Below are 12,690 nucleotides of genomic sequence, written 5' to 3' on the forward strand. Positions count from 1 at the left end.
AGTGAACTTAATGTGTGTAAAAATTGTCCACTCTGCCCTAGTTCACTGATACTGAGGAATTTACATTATATGCTGAAAAAAGCTGACCTTCTTGTGGGATCAAAGTAACAAAAGATTTATTATATCAAGCAAAACTCGAGCCAGTTACACATACAATTGGATAGATATTGAAATGTTTCTATACACCTTATATTGTCAATAACAAATACAATGTATACTGAATGCACTGATAAGGAAAGAGAGAGAGAGAGAGAGAGAGAGAGAGAGAGAGCGAGACAGAGAGAGAGACAGACAGAGACAGAGACAGAGAGATTTCTCCAAATCTAAATCTTTAGTCTATCAGTCCTGTCTCAGCTCTACTCTTCTTTCCAGTTCAACTCGAACTCCCCTCAGTGTTGTTCAAGATAAAACAATTCCTTCAGTTTCAAATTGAACAAGTAGTATTGTATAAACAGTTTGCTCAAAACTGACCAATCAAAAGTCACCACATACTAGAAGCACCCTCCCACCATAAGACAACCATCAGATATCACAGATTCCAGATCTCACACCTGGTAGGACACTGGTTTACAGTCCTGAGTAACAACTGACTATTTATGGTATGGCAGGTCTAACGTGACTATTGTGGTGTGATCAGCCTTCTGTTTGAGTGAGACCACACCCATGTGCATAACAGTGGGGGTAGATGAGAACTAGACTCCATAGGCCAGAGAAAAGCATAGAGTGGCATGTAAATACAGTTGCCATGTTGAGCAGCTGCAAACACGCCCCTGGCTGTGGTTCCCCTGAGGTCCGGGTGGTCTGATATATAGTATTGTCACACTTCTCTGGCTGTAAGCATGTCCCTCTGAGCAGCTTCGCCACTTGGGTGGCCCTGTGACCCCCCAGCACTACACACTCCTAAATCAGTGACAGTGCACAAAATATTACATATGATACTTTTATCCAAAGCAACTTACAATTATGACAGAGTAAAACTTGAGCAAGTGAGGGTTAAGGGCCTTGCTCAGAGGCCCAACAGTGGCAACTTGGCAGTGGTGGGACTTGAACCAGCAATCAATTCAATTACAAGTACCTTATCCACTGAGCTACCACTGCCTCTATTTGACAAATTAGTCCTAATATTTAATTGGTGGAACTATATAAGGGCTCTACATTATGGTGTCTGTGCCGGTTGATGGCATAGTCAAGGATATGGCATTCAGATCTCTGGTATGGCACTGGTGGAGTATAGGGTGTGATACCAGTGGAGTATACAGTACGGCACTATTGGAGTAAACATCTTTTCACTGGTGGCGTGTACATTGTGTCACTGGTGAAGTATACAGTTGTCACTGGTGGAGTAAACATCTTGTCACTGGTGGAGTATACAGTGTGTCACTGGTGGAGTGTACAGGGTGGTGCAGGTGGGATCAAAGGTGTATTGCTGGTGGAGTGTACTTCATGGTAATGGTGGAATACATGGTATAAGCTTAATGGAGTATACAGTGTGACACTGGTTATGTATACAGAGTAGCACTTGTGGAATATACATGGAACTGGTGGAGTATCCAGCATAGTACTGGTGGAATATATTGCATTGTGTTGGTGGAGTATACAGTGTGGGACTGGTGGACTATACGGTGTAGCACTGGTGGAGTAAGCAGAATGACAATGATGGATTTTACAGTATGGTGCTGGTGGAGTATACGTTGTGCCGCTGGCACCGCACAGATGAAGTTTATAGAACACATTCAAACTCTCCAACAGGGCCACTTATAATATAGCTTTTTTTCCTCTGTGGAACATTAAATTAGGAGTTCACATCACACACATAAAGTTAATATTCTCCATGAATCATACATGTAATGTCATCAATGTATAGTTAAACTACTGCCATACATAATCATCCTTTAAAAGTCTAACAGGTGCCTGTTATGGTAAAGCCAAACTCAGAGATGAGCAAGCACTCACTTCATTTTAGGATATGTCACCATCACTGGGTCTCCGACTCTTCGGCAAGGAGCTCAGGCAACTCAGGGCCTGGAAGCAGGGCACGCAGCATTGACCTGACATCAGGGCCCTCAAACAATATCATGTCAGATAAGCTAATGTATTCTGTGGGACATGTAGCATGGCTGCATCACCAGATGATCCATCAAGAAATACTCTATTGGTCATTTTTTGAGATTTGTGTACTTCAACAAACATATGTTTAAAAGTAATGGAATGGAAGTCACTTCCCTAAAACAGGCCATTTGCTATACAAGTACTACATATGTTTAAGGTCATTTTGAAACCTTTTAGCATATGAGAGTTTATAATGAGGTGGGCTGAACTGGCAAATGAAACCTGCCTTGCTATGTGATAATCAATATCCATTACACCTGCTGAGAAGAGTAATGAGCATTCACAGTCTTTTGACATGGGTAATAACTTAACAGGGTTTTTAAACCCAAGACAGGTCCCATGATAGCCCAGCCAGACATGCTTAAGCAGTACCCTGACTAGTCGCATGCACCGAACCAGAAGGAAACTCATAACGTGGCAAGCCACTGGGTCGTTAAATGTTACATCTCTTCATTCATGCCAAGTAAGCGTTTTGACTAAACACATAATAGAATTTTAATAATGGTGTTCAAGTAATGTGCAACCTCAAAATAATTTTGGGCAAAAGTATGACTGTAATATATTCACCTTAGTGTATCTTCATTGAGGACTCTGGATTAGTCACGTAAGAGATTAGACCATTTCATTTTGAGCATTTTTGATTACTAATACTGAAGACCAGCACAGTGCCATAGACACCAAAGTTTTAAAAAAAAATTCTAAAAATGAATCTTATCCACAGAAATGATGCCTACAGGACCCTTTGACTATAAGGGGACATTAAAGGTGAAGTAATTATCAGGACTCAAGCCGTAGTCCCCCATTTTCCCCTGACCCCCAGCTCCACAGCCCCTTATAACCTAAACCATGAATAATGAATAATCTTGAGTCAGCAGTGCACAAGATAGCAGAATGGAGGAGTGGTGCTCTCACGCTCGCTTGCTTGCTCTCGCTCTCTCTCTCTCTCTCTCTCGTAGCATGAGGCATGCCCACGACTGTTGCTTGGCAACCAGGTAATTCCTAGTAAGTACTTCTCCTCAGAGAAATCCCCCTCATCCTATAATTTACCAGGATCCCAGAGCCTCCCTCATCCTACTCACCATATATGGTGAGGTTATGGGGGTTCTCTGTGAGGCTACTTACACATGAAAAACCAATGGTTCTTCACAGTTTGAGAAACAATGCCGACATAGAAATGATGACAAAAGTAAATGCATTCAGAATACATAACTGTACACTGAGGTGTGGGACTGGTTCTGGCTGCTTCAAATCCAGAAGCCCAAGGTAGCAGCTTTATATCCCATTCAGGGAACACCACAGACATAAGAAATCCAGATGTTCTCATATTCCCAACTTTTCACTTAACTGTGTCAGTGCCCTACTGAAAAAGTCCTTAAGATTTAACAAAACATTTATAAGACATACAAGGGCCATATAAAACCATTCGGGTGATAAAAAGTAACCGATTACATCAACTTTAGCTACATACTTAGGTTACTGTACTTAGGTTATGTGCTTAAATCTGAGGTCCACAGTACACAAGTGTTTTCATACCTGTGAAAAACACAGGTGTTTTTGGCAGTCATCAAATCCTTGTATGGATTGATAATGGTTTGGAATTTAAAGTCACTTATAATTTACATATAAACAAAATATGTATTGGTATGTAAATATAATCACCAGTCAGAAAATGTAAGGTACTTATAGATCTAGATATAAATAATCTCAACTCAAACCTGAATATTGTCTCTGTAGTGTTATTCCTATTCCACTTTTCCTAGAGTTACCAGTAATTCCATTGGTACTCTTTCCATCATAAGGGATAAACAGGAGCTTTCTTTTTTAAGAGTATATAATGCAACCTCTTAATAAAAATAGTAATAAAAGTGCTAACCTGGCTCAGGATAAATTTACACTCAGGACATTTTCTGTTTCATCACATGTGTAACTCCCCAGTGTGGGTAACACCACTGTAACAATGCAAAGCCCGTCAGCGTGGGGTTGGGTAGTGTGTGTGGTAACACTGCAGTAACACTGCAGAGCCCTCCAGTATGGAGTTGGGTGGTGAAGTTATACTGCTGTAGCACTGCAAAGTGCTCTGGCTTCACAGAAAACCCTCCTCACAAGCTCCACACAAGCCTGCTGCCTGCATTGCCATGACAACCCCTGGCTACGGCTGACGAAGCCGTTACTGACAGTGTCTGTTTTCCAGCATGTTCTTCATTTATTCATCAGTTTCTTCTTTCATCTGCCATGGAGAATGCATAGAACAAGTAGAACGCAGAGAATGCAGAGAATGCAGGACAAACTTGCATCACCTGAATGAGTGACAGCCCATCCGTTCATACACAGGCCCAGGAGATGCTGAGCCAGGTGAGCAGAGGTGCAGCGCAAGGCTTCTTTTGAATTCGGCTTCCATCTGTGAATCATGAGTCTGCCACAGAATGCAACAATTCACTTTTGTTTTTCAAGATTAAGTTGTAATTTTACTGATTAAGAGAAATGAAATCCTAATAAAGATGAATGTATGAATAAACAAAACCATAGATGCAATCTGTCTCATAAAGTTCAATCTGAGACTAAACTGTTCAGATCTTTGCGGTTCAGAATCTCAATACAACTCTGATGCATAAATGTATTGAGTTTATTGATTTGAACATAGACACAGCTATAACAGAATCAGGGATTCCATACAACACAGCAAAGAAGCAATCAAAGGCAGACTCTATGCATTCTGAGGGTAAGAAATAAATGTGCAAGCCAATGACTCATATATATTTGAATGAATACTGAATAATTGTGGATCCTGCTGGAGAATTTAAAACTGCCCTCTTCATGTCAGCATGAGCATAAACATATTTAATACTGGACAGCCCACCTATGGCATTCATTTATGCAGGAGAAGAATGTAAGATGAACAAAAATAAAAAAGGAAGGCAATTTTGACAGGACAATGTCTTCAAAATTGATAAAACATTACAAACTAATGGGCAGAAGTATCTGTCACCATAGGAAATAAGACTCTGATTCTCTCTGTATTCTCTCAATCAGGCATGAGCCAACTATGAAACTTAACAGTTAACAGTTAACTGGCATTATCTAATTATCTAATCATTAATTTCAATTAATAATCCAACTGATCTTTTATCCTAGTTTTATTAATGGTTTAATGTCTTCCCCCATGTAAGAAATAAATTTTAAATTCTGATAAGATGAGAAGTCAATCAGAAAAGTGATTGTATTCTCAGACCCATTTGCTATTTCGGTCTGACTGTCAACTCTGAGCAGACAGTCATCTGTTGTCTAAAGTCACACTGCCCAAGACGGCAGCTGAATCAACAGTGTGACGAGACATCTCAGAGGCATGACCTCTGTCATCTGCTGCAGCTTGCAACAAAGCCACCCTATGCGCACCAAGCTGCATTAGCAGCAGCTACACGGCCAAAACTCCACATGGCCAAAACTCCACACAGCCAACATTCCACTGGCATAAAGGGTAGGTGCACCTTTAATGCCTTTGCCATTTATGATGAGCACATCTTATTAGAGTGATCCTAGTACCTCAGGAGACGTTTGAGATACTTCTGAGTGAAGTTCTAAATCAAAAAAATGCTCTTTGAACAAAGCTCTGATACAAGCTGTTGTTGGCTCCACAAAAGGGTTTTCTTCTTTGCCACATGCTCCTGAACTACATGGTGTCTTTGTTTGGTGCAGTACTGACACATCCCTTTGCTTTTCTAAGGGCATATTTCATATTTTACTGCAGTTTTTAAAATGGCTTTCTGGAAAAACAGCTTACACTCACATTCTTGTTTTCACACAGCAAAAAAATCTTTCTCCACCCCAGGCTCGACTTTTCCCCACTGGTCACCTTACCCCAGTCTCAACTGTTTCCCACTGGTCACCTTTCCCATAGGAAGGTCCATAGCAACCTCTGCAGCTGCCTCCTGTTGCCCACACAAATGCCAGCCTTTCTGCTCACACCCCACACAGATGCCTTACAGGACCTGGGCCGTGTGATGCTCACTGAAGGAATCTGTCCAGGGCAGCTTTTAAAATCAATGGCCATTTAGCTTTTCAATTATGTCTTTGCTTCTCTGTCTTTTGTTTATAACTGTCAGCTGTAAATAAATCTCTTTTGTTGAAGTCTGTTTCACCACACCTTATGCTAATCAATATCCACTGAGACACATGGTAGCATGGAGTGTCTGACAAGGAGGAAATATATCAGATCCAGCTAGCTAAAAATGTAGTACAGGGGGTTGGCAAAGGTACATCCTGGCAGCAACTATTTTTCACTTTTGATTCTGATATAAACTTCTACATTAAAGGCACCAGTACAGACATAAATTCAATTTACACAACAAAGCATATAAAATTATTGTTATTTTAAAATCACAGGACTGTTTTAGCAAAACAGTACATGTAAACCATTGTACTTTTTGTGCAAACCAGTTTTACTTTTTCGAAAGTAAAATAAACTGACTAAACTTAAGAAACTACAAACAGCAGTAAATTCTGAACAGTCTTAAGCAGGAAGGATATTTTCTTACCAGTAAAGTTTGGCGATCAGACTGCCACCTACTGTATTATTTCATAGCTTCAGAAACAAGCCTAAAATCAAAACTCTTCTTACAACGAGGTGCCATCTTATCTTTGAGTAACGGATGTGTCAGCAGTGTCTTTTCAAGATCATGTATCACTGTCATAACAAAGATACACCACATAAGTGCCAGTTAACATTTAAGCACTCCCTCCTCAGCTCTCATTTTCAGACTGATGAAAGATACTAAAATTTGTCGTCAGGCTAGACCTGAAGTTAATTTACGTCCATAAATGTACTGCGTTTTCTGGAATATATCAACAACAACAACAACAAAACTTTTTTCGTTTTTGTTACGCATACCGGCTGTTCTATGATGCCTTGGAAGGCAGTAGCGCCGTTATCACACCCGCACATCTGAAGTCATTAAAATGCCAAGGAGCCTGCAGGAGACGACCATTTGTAAAGGCCTCGTTAGTCCCATGTCATTGGTCTAAAAAAGGAATTAACTGGAAGCCAAGGGATATATGGAAAGTCTACTTCAGTGAATTTAATCCTTCAATGTGTCCCTAATCATTGCGCTTAACTGTTACTGATCCGATCTTTTCAAAAGTTTACAACTGTTAAATCATTCTGTCCTTTATTTGATTGCATGACTGCAATTTAGGCTCTAACAAAAGTTTGTGCTACACATTTCCATTAATAAATAATGAAGGATCACCTCTCCAAGTTTATTTCTGATTTCACACATTACGCAGCAAACAATAGATATGAACTTGAACCATAAGGTACGGTATGCTTGCATTCCTAAAATGAGACACATTTGTTCCTCTGTGCTGTGCCCTGTGTGAGCTTCCAGACACGCGCGCCTGCTGAGATTCCACAGAATGCTCACTCATGGCGCCTGAGCGCACGCTGCCAACAGTTTCTCTTTGGTTTTGCAGCGATGCTCAGCTCATGACCCAGCGCACATCGCCAGACCTGCCTCTCCTACGCTGACAAATCAGCTCATCTATTTCACAAACACATGCTTACGTTTAACGGCTCGGACTGCGAATGGCACGTAGGATTTTACCTGCATTACGTAAACCTTTTGAAACTGGTTTCGTGCCAGTGGGACAATTTAATTGCCAGAAAGAAACTAAAAAAAAAAAAAAAAAAACTTCAGAAAAGTTAACTTTTTATCTGCGCATTGGAAAAATATCTTTGGCGAATAAGCCAACTCAGAATTTCTGCCTTTACACAAGGTGTATTATTTACCAAATTATAACCAACCAAAAATTCTGCATCCATTTACAGGAAACAGGTATTTTCCCACAAATAAATGTGAGACATGTCTAAAAACACTTGCAAATGCCTGCAGTCAACAGCTGGAACGTTGAAAGACGCTGTGGACCAAGAGGAACTCTCCGCAGGGTCTTTACCTAACACGCATCACCATTGCACACAACGTGGGACATCCATGTATACACACATAACATGCATTTTAGGTAAAGACGGTAAAGGGAATGTAGCCTCTATATTTGTATGGCTACTAAGAGCTAATAACCATGTTCAGTCCAAAACGTGATTATAAACATGAACAGCTAGCATGAGTGTGAAAGAAAAACATCAACTGTTTGGCAGTTGTACACAATAAAATGACAAACCCAAAATCAGAATAAATGAAGCAAAATATGGCTCTTTCTTTCCTTTTAAAATGATCTTACACTGAATGAACTCCATATCAAACCACAATAGTCAAAATAAAGTCAAAAGAGTTTTGCTTAATTAATTAAATTCACCCAGCCTTTCTTTGGAGATGAGCTGTCTAAATGCTGTATCATGATAACCCTTTGTGTCAAATAACATGCCTGAGTTCTGAGGAGTTTATGGATGACTAACTATAACATTACATCCTCCCATTTGACACTCAAATTTCACATAACTGACACTGCAGGTTTGTTCCCCAAACATTAACTGTACAGCACTAAAAATAATAATAATAATGAATAATGATAATATACAGTGTAATCTCTACAAAATTCACAGTACACCTCTGGATGTGGCTTTTATAATACTGTAATAAAATCTGTCATGCTCTTGAAGTCATAACCAAAGCCAAAAAATCACTAGAATAACATGTCTGACAAGACAAAAGCCATTTTCACAGGGGGACCAAACTGCTAGTTCAAAATCTGGTGCCAAATGGCAGAGGAAACTGAGAATATAAATGATCTCTAACCGTTGATTAGTAATTCAATAACTGTTGGTTTTCAGAATTTGGTAATGCCCTTTATTGCTTTCATTGCTTATGGGTAATTGTCTTTATTTCTTCCTAATATTCATTTCAATCAGCTAAGCAATCAGTAAGGTGATGCAACAGATATCTTTGTTTTTCATTTTTAGCTGCTATCTTCTTCAGTGCTTCAAACAATTCTGAATCTGTGTTTTTCTGTAAAAAGATTCTAATTGACGTTAACACAGTATTGCGTTGCATACTGAAATAATTAAAAACACCATTCTAGTGCAGGCAGTTAAATCCGAACATCTGACAGCATAAGACTAGTTATAGCACTTCAGAGTATCTCACAGCTCAGACAATATAAAAAATCACTGAGCTTTACAGCTCCAGCTAGTGATGTCTTTGCTCTCAGTATATGACAGCAACAGCGAATTCATTATAAATATGTGCACAAATCACTGATCTAATTGTACTACTTAAAGCTGTTACTCAACAGGAAATGAAATCAATTTACAAAGCACCATGCAAGAGAATGTACCTACTGCAAATGCAAGATGACTGTAAGACTGTCAAGTTGGAGTTCATTGGGTCATTCTTCTAACAAGCAAAAATCCACAAATAAAATGTAGGAGTTTACAAGACCAGCATATTATATCAGCAAACCTAAGTACTCATCTAATTACCACAACTAAGAATCATGGACATATTGCTTCAGTTGATCTCTTTCTATACTATAAATTGGAACCTACAAAGATCAAGTTTTGTGCCTCACTTCTGAGAAGAGATGAAAGAGAATGTCATATTCCTTTACTGTCATGTTCCTTTAAATTAGGCTATTTATAATGTGGTACACTTAATTGCAACATTACCAAGAGAATGTATCTTTAGGAAATGCACAGCAGTGGCAGAGTGAACATCAACGCTCTGAAGTTTATTCTAAAAATATACCTATTTTATGGACAACTGCCATTTTTATTCTCTCACCCTGAGTGTCAGAATATGAAAGGTCAGTGAACCTCAGTCTAATAGATACTGATCTCATTACCTCCCACAAAAAACAACAACCCAAAAAACAAACAAACAAACAAAAAAACCTTTAAGTGCAAAACTTACAAAAAGCTAATTTCCAAAGGCAAAAATGTATACTTATTATTTATGGTGGGAGTTAAGTTGTATATTGATTATCATGTGGCCAGATTTATTTTTAGATACGTCAAAGCAAAGGTGTCCGATTAATACGCTACGGATTTCAAGAAATAGGTTTGCCTACGTTATCCATTGGGAACGTGAAAATTAAAACCTGTGTGGACAAAGGATATGGATTACAAACCACCCGGAGACACCAGCTACGTGGACGAGTGGTTTGTTTGATGCAGAAGAATACGACCGGCGCGAGCGCCGGATAGGGGGGCTGTTCCTCCTCATCTGAGACCAGATCCGGAGTTGGGTCGCGACCACTGGACCCCTGCGCCTGAGAGATCTCGGGGCCAGGAATCCATGTGCTTCTTTTTCCCTCCTCATACTCAACGTCTTCACCCTGACCGGGCGCCCGGTACAAGGCTGAAATTGGAACTCTCACCTCTTCGCTCTCCAAGTAGTGAAAGTGTTCTCTCCCCTCGCCATCAGTCATGATAAAGCGTCTGGCAATGATATCCTACAATTGCGAAATTAAGTCAAAATCAGACTGACAGGAGGTAGATTTAAAATACGCGCAAATAACCACTTCAAAAGGATTCATTGCGAACTGCATGATACGCTTCAGATCGTGCTTTATAGTTGGTTTCACCATTTTTATGTGAATACGGTCGATTGTTCATCACAAAGTGAAAATTTAACTGACATACAGAATTACATTTCCCCAACGAGAATAATGCGCAAAACCGTGGCGTGAACAATAGCGCCTTAGACTGGTATGCGTGCGAAAGAATCTAATGTAGAGACAATCAAATCAAAACACTTTAAACTTAGTGGTGTAGTTTAAGCAGTTAATAAAAAAGTAGCCCATGTTACCTTATAGGTAAGGAATTGAAGGTTCCCAAAAGCATCTCCTTTACTTTCAGTGTACCGCAGACAAATCCTTTCTGGAGAGGGTCTGTTTCCCGTTACAGTCCATTTGCTTTTTCCAAACGCTGTTTCTACCTCTTAGCAGTGCGTTAGTCAAAATTTCTTTAGAATGAAGAAATAGTAGTTATTCAAAAACATTAAATGTGAAAATATCTTTGAGGTTATTCTTGAGAAATGCCGAAAATATATACATTGTCGAAAGGCGGCAAACAGGTTTCGCGCGTCTGTCTTGGTCGAGATCCTCTCTTGATCTGACACACTAAACTTCTGTTGTACCGGGAGCGCAAACACGTGACGCCTCATCCGAGACCAAAGCTACTGAAACCGTAAAAGTAGCGTATTTGCATTATTTTAGACCGTAGGCACTGGGATTTGTGTCGTTGTTTAGGCTGTTTTTACAGTTATGCTTCGTTTTTTAGCTGACATATGCATTTTGTACAATACATTATTAACCGCATTTGTCTGCGGTACATTTCACCACAATATTTTCTTACCGCAGTGATAAAGTCCAACGCTTTTTCCTTTGTAAGTAATCTCATATGTTCTGGAAAAAATGGTCACAGGAGTGGAAATTATTTTAATGATCGTGCTTGTGTTCATAATAGATTTGGCCATCGCGCCAATTGGAAGGAAAGGAAGCTTGAAAAGCAATAAAACAAAATCACAGGGCCTAGATTAAATAATGTAAAATTAAACTAAATGTAGTACGGCCACGTTTAAAAGCGACTAGGTACTATGTAGTCGAACTCTGAGACAGCGTCTATGAACAAGATACACATATGAATTATGAAAGTCAGCGTGCTACATGCTAATGGTGCTTTCATACTTCCTCGGCGTAGTCGTTGTTTTCTTACAGCATTATCAGGATTACAAGAAGCAAATGTGGTTTTATAAACTGAGCGTCATCACAGAACTGCAAGACTGCTCACGGGAAATCCAGGCATTTTCAGTACAGCTCCCTCAGCTGTCTCCATGGCATGTGAATCACTCAGAAAATTAATTATCAAAAAAAAAATTGGATACAGTTCAATAGATTTTTTTCTGGGATACTCAGTCAGTGCTCCAAGGAGAATGACCTCTTAAAACTGTAAGAGTCACACTTGATGCCTAACAAGAACCAGAGCCTAAAAGTGTAGAATATAATGTAATTCTAATGAAATGCATTAGGTATTAAATGAAATTCATTGTTAATGCCTGTCTTAAAAAGTGGGTGTATGGCCATATACAAGCTTTTATTCTGAGCTCAGATAATCATGCTACTTACTACGTAAAAAAAAGCAGAGCAACAATGTTTATTTTAATGAACATCGCAGGGTGCTTCCTATCTGTTATAGTTCCACCATTGTCATGCATCAGAATACTGTGATAATTTAGCATAGTTGCATTCTCATATACTTCAATGTTCTGTGCTTGTGCGCACTGCAATGAAACATGCTTCTATCTCAGACTCAGCAACTGCTTGCAGATAAAATGAGCAGCGCTTTGAAATTCTGCACGGGCGTTCCACCGTCAGAATTTTGACATTTGATCAGAATGACTAAGAGATGGTGGTGTAGACACCAATCACTGACAATCATGACTAGCCAATCTGGCTTCCGCCCTGCGCCTTCCTGCACCACAGTAACTGGAGAGGCTGTGGAGAGGAGCTCCGCAGCCCAGTCCTGGCAGCACAACAGGTGTGGGTGTCTTGGTTAATGCTGCAGAATTTCTGCTAATGGTTGAGGCTATAAGGGGCTCAGAGCAGTTTGGGAGGGAGCCAGAAGATACATTG

At 39.7% G+C, this 12,690-nt stretch overlaps 1 long non-coding RNA gene across 1 annotated transcript; it reads right to left on the reverse strand.

Annotated features, from left to right (window-relative positions):
* Positions 1–10,180: 10,180 nt before the first annotated feature.
* LOC113584943 lies at positions 10,181–11,163 on the reverse strand. The gene is made up of 3 exons (XR_003411450.2): positions 11,111–11,163; positions 10,866–11,021; positions 10,181–10,509 (listed from the first exon to the last, which is right to left on the reverse strand). It is a non-coding gene; the product is annotated as an uncharacterized LOC113584943 (long non-coding RNA).
* Between the last annotated feature and the right edge of the window lie 1,527 nt (positions 11,164–12,690).

Source organism: Electrophorus electricus, chromosome 8 (genome assembly GCF_013358815.1).
Source record: "Electrophorus electricus isolate fEleEle1 chromosome 8, fEleEle1.pri, whole genome shotgun sequence".
NCBI lineage: Eukaryota > Metazoa > Chordata > Actinopteri > Gymnotiformes > Gymnotidae > Electrophorus > Electrophorus electricus.